Here is an 11,427-nt window from a genome sequence, read left to right on the forward strand (position 1 = left end):
GATTAATACAAGATTTTAAGAGAAGTCAGTGTCCTACATCTATTCACTTAGGTTTAATATTGCACTGTTAAATTCCTCTTCCTGGTGCAATCTTGCATGCAGTACAGGCACTGGGTCTTCACAGTCAGAACATGTGGTGGGGACAGTTCCCCCCTAGAACGCAGATAGTGGCTTGAGTAACAAAGCTTCTGGTTTCCACAAAGCTCTAGCAGATTCTCTACTGTTTTGTGTTTTTCTCTTTTTTATTTTATTTATCTAACACTGTCACAGCTTTGAGCAGCAGCATTAAATTCTCTGAATTATTGTAGTTGTTAAAATAATGGCCATGGTTGACTAATGATCATTCTATATAACTGCATACCTTGGGCTGGGAGCAAAAATAAATTACTGTGGTTTCAGATTAAAGCCTCAGGTTAAAATCAAAAACTGGGGGAGAAAAGGGACAGCCCTTACTCAAGAAAGCACTGTTCATTTATGTGGTTGGCTTATCGCTGCTCTGCTTCTGAATTCCTACACTGTTAGAACCAAGGAGGGAAAACGCAGGCTCCAACTGACTAGATTTGCTTGACCTTGGTTGATCTCTTTCATGTTCCTACCTGTTGATGCTGTTCTGTTTCATTTCATTTCTCTAACCCCACAAAGAGAATGATTACCTAGCAGAATCAGCTCTACTTGCAGGGAAAAAAAAAGAAAAAGGAAAGAAAATGGAAAGAAAAACAGCCAACCTGAGCAGAAGTGCATCAGTGACAACAGAATGAATAGATGCTAGGCAAGGGACTGGGCTACTGCACAGTCTTCAGTTTGCTTCCCATGACCATCAAATCCTTGGTGATCAGTAACCATGTTGTTACACAACAGCATGAGTTAGGATGCATCCTTTTTTATTCAGAGACCACAAAAGCAAACCGCACTGGGAGACGAGCAAATGAAAAGAAAAAGACCATTCTGCAAGATTTCCTGTTCCGTGATGCATGGGTAATTGGCCTATATTTGTGACCTCATTTTACTTTCAGGTTTGTAGCTGTACTACAGAGATTCAATCCTTTGGTACAAAGCCCTCACTGTAAAGGAGGGGAGCAAGCAGTGCTGGAGATAGAGGGAATGTTGAATGAGACTTCACCCCCATACGCTTCAGAGGCATTTTGTTTTATAACTTTCATTTGGCCCTAAATCTGAACTGAATCTTAAATGCTATTCGTCACTAAAGGGATACAATACAACATCCTGCACAAAGCAAGGAATGGAAAGAAGCAAGCAGCCCACTCAAGTGCCTCTTGCTAAAGTGCACCCAGACCTGAGCTGTTCTGCACAGCTGAAGCCCAGAGCTGCAGCAGAGCTGGTTATCGCTGTCTGTGGTGGTGAACATACCACAGCGCAGGAAGAGGCCTTCTAAGATGCTGCTCCCCCATTAACCAGAGGGAGGGGAGTAAGCAACATTTATGTTGCTGCCCCTAAAAATGGTGGGTTTCACAGGCAGAACTACTCTTTTAATTATTTGCACTGCAAATGAGCTGTACTCCCTTTGTGCTCCCCTAGCCCTGGGAGCTGATGGGTTACCCAGTATTTCTGTTGCACAAAAACCAATGAATGAGAGCAATGGGATCACGCGGCCCATCTTAGTAGCTACATTCTTCATCTTTTCCCAACGAGTACATTTTCTAGCATGTTTCCTATAGTACTATATCACAGCTAAATATAAAAGTCCACCTCCTAAATTTTTGTTTCTAGAAGGGATACTGACTTTCTGCTTCAAAAATAAGAGTACTTCTCACAGTTAATCTCTAATGTGCTGCTAACTGATTTTTCATCTTTTTTCCCCTCTGTTTTTACTCAAATTAATCCCTGCATCTGCTGTTCACTTCTGTACATTGCCTAAGACAGTATCTGATTAACTGCCAAGAACATAGCAACTTCCTACACAGGAATGAACATAGAACTTCAGCTGGCCTTTCAGCAATGTAAAGGGAGTTTCCTGCACCAAGCCATGTCTCTCATGTACTTACTTGTTGGCACTCTTACTGTTTCAAACAGTTCTACATAACTTTCTCTCTACTACCACCCTTTCAGCTTCGTTGTTTTCCAGATTAGTCTCTTCCAACTAATGGGTATGTGCTTGATTTTTTTTTTCTTTGTATAAACAGAATTAGCTTGAGTTCTTTCAAAATGGTACTTGGCATTCATTTCTACCCATATTTTTAGTACCTCGCTGGGCTTGTCTATACGTATTTTCGCAGTTTAGTTTGATGTATTTTGATATATAATGCAAACCAAGAGCATTCATGCAAGAAGAGCTCCTGTGCATTAACATCATGCTGCACTAGCTTCTCGGGTTAGATGAGACTTATCCCCCCACTGCATTCATTTGCTTTTTTAGTGGTACTTGCAACTCCTTCGAATTAAGTAGCATCAGATTAGCACACACTTACTAAAATCTGAAACTAGGAGAAAAGGAGGTATTCGTGCACTTTAATTTTCCTTTCACAGAAGTTTCATAAGAAGGCTTCTCATATTTCTCCAGGACCCTTGGATTTCTAATGTCAGCATGTAAAGCCTACTTCTGGTATCTGTAATTATACTGTAAAAGGCTGTGCAGTGCTAAAACGTGTTCAAAATTCACTTTCTTATAGTTCTGCTTACCAGTTTCTAATTCAGATACATATTATAAAATGTCACATTAAGTATACTAACTGTGTGTGACTGAGAAACACTAATTTTGCAGAGCTACACTTTCATTAGCTAGAGTGTGTGGGGTTGCTATTTTATGGCAACACTCATTATTTATAAACCCACAATTTACTCCTTAAAGAGTTTTTCTAAATTTCATATTTCTCCCATTAATATTTTAAGCTATGAAGTTTAACTCTACATAATAATAATCTCCAGGATTGCTTTCTTCTTTGAAAACCAGAATCATAGAATCCTAGAATCAGTAAGGTTGGAAGGGACCTCTGGAGATCATCTAGTCCAACCTCCCCACTCAGCAGGGTCACCTAGAGCATGTTAGACAGGGTTGCATCCAGGCGGGCCTTGAAGATCTCCAGAGAAGGAGACTCCACCACCTCTCTGGGCAACCTGGTCCAGTGCTCCATCACTCTCACAAGGAAGAAATTCCCCCTCACGGTCAGGCAGAACTTCCTGTGCTTCAGTTTCTGCCCATTGCCTCTCATCCTGTCACATGGGATGACTGAAAAGAGTTTAGCCCCATCCCCTTGACACCTTCCACATGTTATAATACCTTCTCAGTTTGCTAAGAATTTTTCAAACTAGTTATCTTTCAAATTTTATCAGTTTCCTTTTAATGAACAGAGCATAACTCACCTGCTTTTGCAGCTGAATGATGAAGAAAACATCAATCAGCATATCAGTCACTCATGTGACCCATTAAACAATATAAAGGTGCCTTTTCTCACAACTGTTGCCAGAATAATTTTAGGTTAAAAACTAGCTCTGTAGAACTGCAAGATTAATTTCTTACGTTGGGAATTATCACATAGATTTCAAGGAAAAATATGCTTCAAGATCTGGCCTAAATACAGCCTCAATTCATTCACAACACCAAATCATTTAGACTAATTTCAAGGTCTTTATCCACATTTAAAAAGGAGTTAAAATCATTTACGCTTAGTAGATTTCTAAAGCAATCAGAAAGTTTTAGTATTGTGTTTATGCCTAACTGAGATAGACTGAAAGCACTCATTGTATCTGCTTTAGGGACTTAATAGTCCTAAAAAGGATTGCCCACTGCCTCCTTGTGTGAGCACTCGCATCGGTGGGGCTGCGCAGCAAGGGGCCTTGCACACATATCTAGCTGAAAACCTGAGCTATTAAGAAAAATTTGGGGAAGGGAGAAGTCAATTGACTTTCAGCTGGAGTAGTTGGCACAGAAGAGTGGCAGGTATCTCTGGGGAAGGGCAAACTATAAGGGACTGCAGAATGCAGTAGCCCAATAGAAGCAAGGCTGCCACAGTGCTGTGTCCCCAGGGCCAGCCAGTTGCAAGGCTGAGTGTGCGTTGCCAATAGGCACACGCACATGGACACGAGATGTATATACATAGGCACATGACTGGCCACCTAGATCAACAGGCAGAAAACGTAGCTGTTTGCGTTGGGTAAGTGCTATAACAGCCTGATCCTGTTTCCTCTCTGGCTGATCAGGATGAAAACTTGTTAGTGGAAAACACACACACACACACACAAAAAAAAAAAAAAAAAAAAAAAGGATGCTTCCAGTAACAGTCCTTAGACATTCAGTCTGGCTAGTAGATGGCCCCTGCGTCCCCCGGTATCCCCAGTTCCTGGCATCTGGGCATATGAGCCCCCAAGGCCTGCAGCCCACTTCAATTGCTGGTTCACAGATCTTCTCTCACTTTCTTTTTCCCCCTCTCCCTCTCTCCCTGCCCCCGCCTCCCGCTCTGTTGAGTAACTGGCCACAGGCACTCGTCCTACCCAGTAGCTGGCCCCTGAACTCTCAGTTCCCTCATGCTCAGAAACACACAAAGAGATCTCTCCCTTAGCCGATCCACACCTATGGCCATACCAGTACTGGCCCCCAGACCTCTTGGTCCCTCCAGCAGCCAACTCTCAGATCCTCTGGCCTTTCTGGTATCTGGCCCAGACTAAGGGCCACTCCAACACCTGGCTCCCAAGCCTCTTATCCTACTAGCTGGCTCACTGAGGTCAGTTTTCGCCAACAGTTATGCACTGACACCCCTGGCCCCCCCCCACGCACACACAGTATACACACACTGTGGTCTCGCCCGGTGCTGGCACCACCAACACATTGGCCCCCGTGACTCGTGGGCCGACTCCAGTTGCTGCACGTAGACCTGCATGCACACACGTGCACCCAAAATAGAGAGCATCTTCAACCAGGAGAACGAAAATGGAGTTTAATAAGACAGGACAGGCAGAGGTGGACCAGACATGGGGCATGGTCAGGCAAGTGTACTGGCCAGCAGCCTCTTTATGCATGACCAGCCCCTCTTACCACCTATTCCTTCTGTTGCCCAAACTTGTTCTTCTCCAAACTGCCTTGATCCATCCCTTCCCCCCTTTTTGCTCCTTCCCTTAAACATCCTATGAGAAGCCTTGTGCAATCCCCAAATGTTCTTCTCCTGCATCCCATCATGAGTCCCACACCCCTGCAGGCAGTTAAACCCCCCCTCCCCCCCCCCCCCAGTCTGTGAGGTGATCTGGGGAACCACAGACTGACAGCTCCCCCGCGACAGCCCCAAGAGAAGCCAGAGCAGGGGCTCCACTGGTGCTCACAGAGGTGAGGCTCTAGTCGCACAATCTAACATTTTCCGCACGTGAAAGCAAAGCCAGACAGGGCTGCACCATCTTCTCTCCCTGCAGAGCACTTCACATATCTGTTTCACCTCCAGGGAGGGCTATGCTCCTGGAGCAGAAGACTTGGGGGTACTGCAAGGTACCTTCTAAGGGGCTTGGAGGTCTACATGAATCCAGTTAACTGAGTCTTATAGTCCCAGTCCTCCAGAAGGACAGCTGTAGGATCAGAGTAGCCCCAGGTAGTCTCACCAGGGCCTGCGAGGATTACCGTGCTCCTCTGTGCTCCTTTGTTTGTGAAGATGAGCTTTTAATCACATAACCTAACACAAACCACCTAAATTATACACCTAAAACAGGTAACACGAGTTTCAGTTTAAAAGAGACTGACACAACCACCCATGCCACAAATGTAACTAAAAACACTGCTCTGCCACACTCCATGCCTTTCCCAATAACACATCTTGCAGCATGCTCTGAGGGACATTTGTCAACCAAAATGCAGTGTTGTGAGCATGAGGTGGAAGTTTTGCCACTTCACAGCAAAAACTGAAGCACTACTTCTCGAGATGAAGCAGCAAATGACCTGATTTTACTACCTAGATTCTGTTGTGGTTTCCCAATAGCATTAGAGCAGTTGAAGCAAAACAATTAAAGCTGCTAAAGTAACCGAAAAACAACTTTTAGAAATATTGGATCTATGTTTAAAAACAAACCATAAGGATCAGCTGCAGTTACCTGCACAGTACACCATCCAATTATGCTCTAAATTGCAGTTTTCTGAGCTTGAATCTCTTAGAAGGTTAAGAACATTATACTAGGGCCAACATTAAACTATTTTTGAAAATTGGCCTTTCTCAGCAGCACATTTAGCATCTACAGAAACATCTGCATAAATAAACCAGGTAGCAGAACAGTTTCTATGTGCAAATAAAATAGTCTGCATGCACAACACAGCAGCCGAATTGAGTCTGTCTATCCTCACAGTAACTGATCTTCCATACAAAGGTTCATTTTCCTAGAATCATGGAATAGTTTTGGTTGAAAGGGCCTCTGTAGATCTCTAATCCAGCCTTGTGCTCAAAGCAGAGCTGACTTCAAAGCCAGATCAGGTTGCTTGGAGCCTCTCCTGTTGAGTTTTGGAAACCTCGAAGGATGGAGAATTCACCTCTCTGGGCACCTGCTCCAGACCGGAATCACCTTCCTAGTGATATTTTTTTCTCCATGTATAAAATGAATTTCTCTTTGTGCAATTTGACTGTTACTAGTTGTCCTTTCACTCAACGCTTCTGAAAAAGAGTCTGGGTCTGTGTTCCCTGTAGCCTCCCCCTGTCTTAGGTGTGGGGGACTGCAGCTTAACCCCCCTTTACCTGCCCTTCAGATGCCACATGCTCCAGCCCCATCACTACCCACGTGGCCCCTGGGCTCCTTCCACATTGCTGACATCTCTTGTACTCGGGAGTCCAAACTGAACTCAATTTTCCAGGTATGGTCCCCACAAGTAAGAAGGGTATAGGGGAAACAACTACTTCCCTCAGCCTGCTGGCTACAATCTTGCTTAATGCAGCCCCATGTGTGATCGACTTCTACTGCTGCAAGAGGACTTTCTGCAAATGTGCTTTTCACCCTGTTGCCTCCAGCTTGAATGCGTTTAATCTCTCTCAGGTTCAGAACTTTTCATTCCTTCCTGCTGTATTCCAGGTGGCCTGTCTCTCCAGCCTGTCAAGGTCCCTCTGAACAGAATTTCTGCCTTCCAGCATATCATCAGCTGCTGTCCTCCACTGAAGTCATCTGTGACTGTGAGGAGGGGGCAGTCCATCCTATCAGGCAGTATGCTGATGAAGACTTAAAACAGTATCTGTCCAATACTAGCCCCTGAGGAATGCCACATCTAACTGGTCACCAATTGGATTTTAACCCATTACCTACTACCATTTGATCCAGATGTTAGGCAATTTTCTTGCCCATTCTGTCATCTGTAACTCCACAGTTTGCTTACACAGATGCTATGGGAGACTTTGAATACTTTGCTGAAATCAAAGCAAATGACATCCACTGCAGTTCCCAGAGCCAATCAATTCATGAAAGACAGCAATCAGGTCCGCCAGGCACATTTTGCCATTCATAAACCATGTTGGCTGTCCTCAGTAAACACATGTTGTCTTTCACATGTCTAGGACTTGCATCAGGTTTGCCAAGGATGGAGGCAAGGCTGACTGCTCTGTAGCTCTGGATCCTCTTTCTTACCTTTAAAATAAAAATCGGTGACAATTTCTTTTTTCCAGTCATCAGGAGCCTCCCCTATTCACAGCATTTTAAAGAAGTCTCACAGTAGACCTTATTAGTAAAGAGAGAGATAAAGAAAAAACAGTACCTCAGTCTTTTCATCACTAGGACCCCCACCTCATTCAGTATCAGGCTCACATTTTTTTTTCTTCCTTTTTGCCAGCATCCTATTTGCAGGAGTCCCTCTTGCTGCCTTCACATCTCTTGCTACTTTCAACTCTAGCAAAACTTTGGCCTCCTTAATATCATCCCTGTATGCCTGTGCAGAGTTTCTATAGTTATCCTTCATAGCCCATCCCCACTTCCACCTTTCAGAAACTTCTTTTTAACATTTAAGCTCCTAGGGACAAATGTCCTTGAAAAATAACCAGCCCTCCTGGCCGTTCTGCCCCTCAAGGCAACCTACCATAGGATCCTGCCAAGCAGATCCCTGAACAAGCCGAGGTCTACTCCCTTGAAGTTCAAGGTCATTCCTACTTGTCTTCCTTACTTCGCTCAGTATCTTTAGTTCTGTCAAAGTTGTCATCAGCTATTGCTCCTGTTCTTTATTCCCTGGCTAGTGGATTGATAGCACACCACCACCCTCTAAACATCCTGTCTAGCACTCAAGTCAAAAAAATTGGCCAGAAGCCTCCTGGTTTCTGTCCTGCCATACTACTCTTCATGCAGATCTAGAATGGTTACAAATCCCAATGAAAAAAATGAGAGTCTGCAATCAGCAGGCTTCTTCAAAATTTTGAAAGAAGGCTTCCTCCTTTTCCTTTTCTTGATCAGATGGTCTGTGGCAAGTGCTCACCATAATATCCTCTTTGTTGGCCTGCCCTTAATCCTGACCATAACTTCTTGACAGGCCTGTCACTTATTCTAGTCTACTTGTGCTCTGCATATTCAAACTACCTCTTTCTGGAACTTTTTCTTTCCTGCTTATCAAGCTTGTATCCATCCATCATAGCACTCCCAATAGTGCCAGCTATTTCACCATGTTTCTGTCATCCCAGTGATGTGCAGCTTTGTGACTGCACAGACTTCCTGTTCCTCCGGTTTATTCCAGAGTCTGCAGTTACCCTTGATCCACTCCAGGTCTCCTTTGGCACTATCACTTGTGTCCATGCTGGTGAGCAAAGTGTAGTAGTCTGACAGACAGGTAAGCCTCTGCAATCTCTCTGCAACATACTAGATACAGATTCAGGCAAGCAGCAAACTCCCAAAGCAGCAGGTCTGACTGACAGGTGGATGCCTTCATCCCCTGCCGAAGGAGGCTCCTGATTGCTTATTGCTTTCTCTCGGTAGCACTGGCTCCAACAGCTTGGCTAGATGCATCCCCCAACAGAACTTAGTCCCTCTGTCCTATTGTCAGAGCCCTACAGTTTTCCAAGTAAACACATGCAGCTAGAGAAAAAAAATTTCTTGCTGCCAGAAGTCACAGCTTCTCCTGTCATGGGAATCCCAGCCCTCTCCCTGCTTAAGCATTGCCTCTGGTCACCTCTTCCTTCCAGGCAACGGGTTCTTTCTCCTGCAGTGCCTACTAAAGTACCTTTGCCCTCCTGTTGGCCCTCCCTGATGCTATCCAGTCTGCTTCACCTGGTAGCTCCCTAACCTGACCAGAAGCATACCTCCTGCTGTCACCCTCAAAATCCTGGAGGAGCTACAGGCCCTCCCTGCAGCGTGAGATGTGCACAGCTACATCCTCTCCTGCGTTCTGCCTGGCCTGAAGCCTCCAACATGCCAGGCTGGTTGCTCTGGCCAGTCTGGAGTGGTGACAAGCCACTGTGTCCTGTGACATGTCACCCTCAACACTGTGCCAACTCTACCAGTTTCAAGCACTGCCTCTGTCCTCCCTGTTCACCTCCATTCCCATTTAACTCCTTTATTCCCACAGGCACATCCTGGTCGCAGTGCTTCCTAGGTGTCACATAGGAAGCTGAACAGAAGCCTGCTCTGCTCTCCCCTACTCAGCAAGGAGCTTCTCAGAGTCTCTCAGTTCTTGGTTGTGGTTCTCCCACCTCATGAATGCTGTGTCCCGTAGGCAGATAGCTTCCTCCCACCGTGCTCAGAACAGGAAGCGGAAGCCTGACACACCTGCTTCGTCCCCATTACATTTCCTGCTCAACATGCAACTCCTCACGTCGCTTTTTTGTTCCCAGCTGTGGTTCATTCACCTCAGGAGCATCAGGTCTGCATCCTCTCCCCTGCACTGTGCTTACAAAGCTTTAAAAAGCTTTTTTAATGAGCTGTTAAAATTTTTGTTTCCCTAACTTGCATGACACACACACTTTGAAAGATGAAAAAAACACAACACTAAGAGCAGCCAATGGCAAAAAAAAAAAAAAAAAAAAGCAAATGTCCCGCAAAGTAACCTTTTAATTATATGCTCATCTTTGCTGTGATCTCTGTACTGCTTCCCAACTACTCTACAATGCTTGAAGACTGCCCTAGCAAGAAAGAATGAACTTCTATCTTCTTTCCCTACTTAGAGGCTTGCTATTGATTTATTAGTGATCTTACTCCTGAAAGATATATATTCAGTGTCACACAGGACTTAGCTACTGGGGTCATTCATTTCAAGGCCTGGGAGAGTAAATGATTTGGAAAAAAGCTATATGGAAAGTTTAGAGCTGTGATTGATTTTAAGACATTACAGATGAACAATACATTGTGCATGCAAAACTAAATGTACTTTTCCTTTTCTTCTGTATTAAAATCACAGCTGTAACTTTTAGTACCTCAGCACTCATGAAAACAGCAATTATAAAAGCCAGTGGGCTTTTTTTCCTTCAAAATTAGGAAAATTTAGAACTGTTCATGATATGTGAACTAAGGAACTGGCACATTCAATGTTCACTGCAGTTCTTTCAGAGGTTCAAATTTTGGGTAACTCTTTGACCTTGAATACCGAAGTTCCTTTTTTTGTTGAAAGCAAAGATAGTCACAGCTCAAATTACTTTTCTGCAATATTGCATTATAGTTAGTCTGTAGGGAATTTTGCTTCAAGATGGATGTCAATTACAAGTCAACCAAAACTGCATCTCTCATGATTCAATTAAAGTGTCTCACTTGGCCTCAGCTTACAAAGAAAATATCAAAAATATCTACCAAAAAGATACAAGCTATGTGTGGTATTTCAGAAATGAACATTAAACATTGCAGTCATCTTGCTAAGATAAAAGTCCTGCTGCCTAGACAGTACTAAAACCAGAAGTTTAAGTTAGCTCTATCTATAACTGAGCAGAAATAGCCAGGGATGTTTTCTCTCCTAGAGAGAAGGCTGGGCCTTGTGGAAAATATTTCTTCAGTAACAATTACCATGCTTAAAACAACAAGAAAAAAAAAACATGGAAAAAACACTTCTCACTTTTTATCACCACCTCATTCATCCTTACCAGTTATAAGTGTTTTTTTAAGCTTTCTGAAGAGCTAAACATGTAGTCTAAATATGACCCACATTGCTTTAGGAAGCACTAGGAGATCTGCCTAGCAAGAATGGCTACAGTTTGGTAAGTCTTTCTAAAAGTTTTTTGTTAATATGTTCCTGTTTCAGAATTCTAGTCAGCATAAATGTCTTGGAGGTCTAGCTGTTGCTACAGGAAGTGTGGAACTAGCAGACTCCACAGAACTAGCAACTCCACTACAAAAAAACAAACAAACAAACAAACAAAAACACCACCAACAAACAAACAAACAAAAACCCTACACCTGTCAGGCACCATTTTTATAATTCTTCAGCCTCACCACAACCATATTAATAGTATGTAACTGTCAGCAATAGCATTGTCCTTCAAAATTTACAGAAGTAAAAATATCAAGTTACACAAATTGCAGAGTCTGAGAGTTTAAGAAAGCATGTTTCTAAACAGA

The sequence above is a fragment of the Rhea pennata genome, chromosome 3, assembly GCF_028389875.1.
Source record: "Rhea pennata isolate bPtePen1 chromosome 3, bPtePen1.pri, whole genome shotgun sequence".
In the NCBI taxonomy this organism is placed as follows: Eukaryota; Metazoa; Chordata; class Aves; order Rheiformes; family Rheidae; genus Rhea; species Rhea pennata.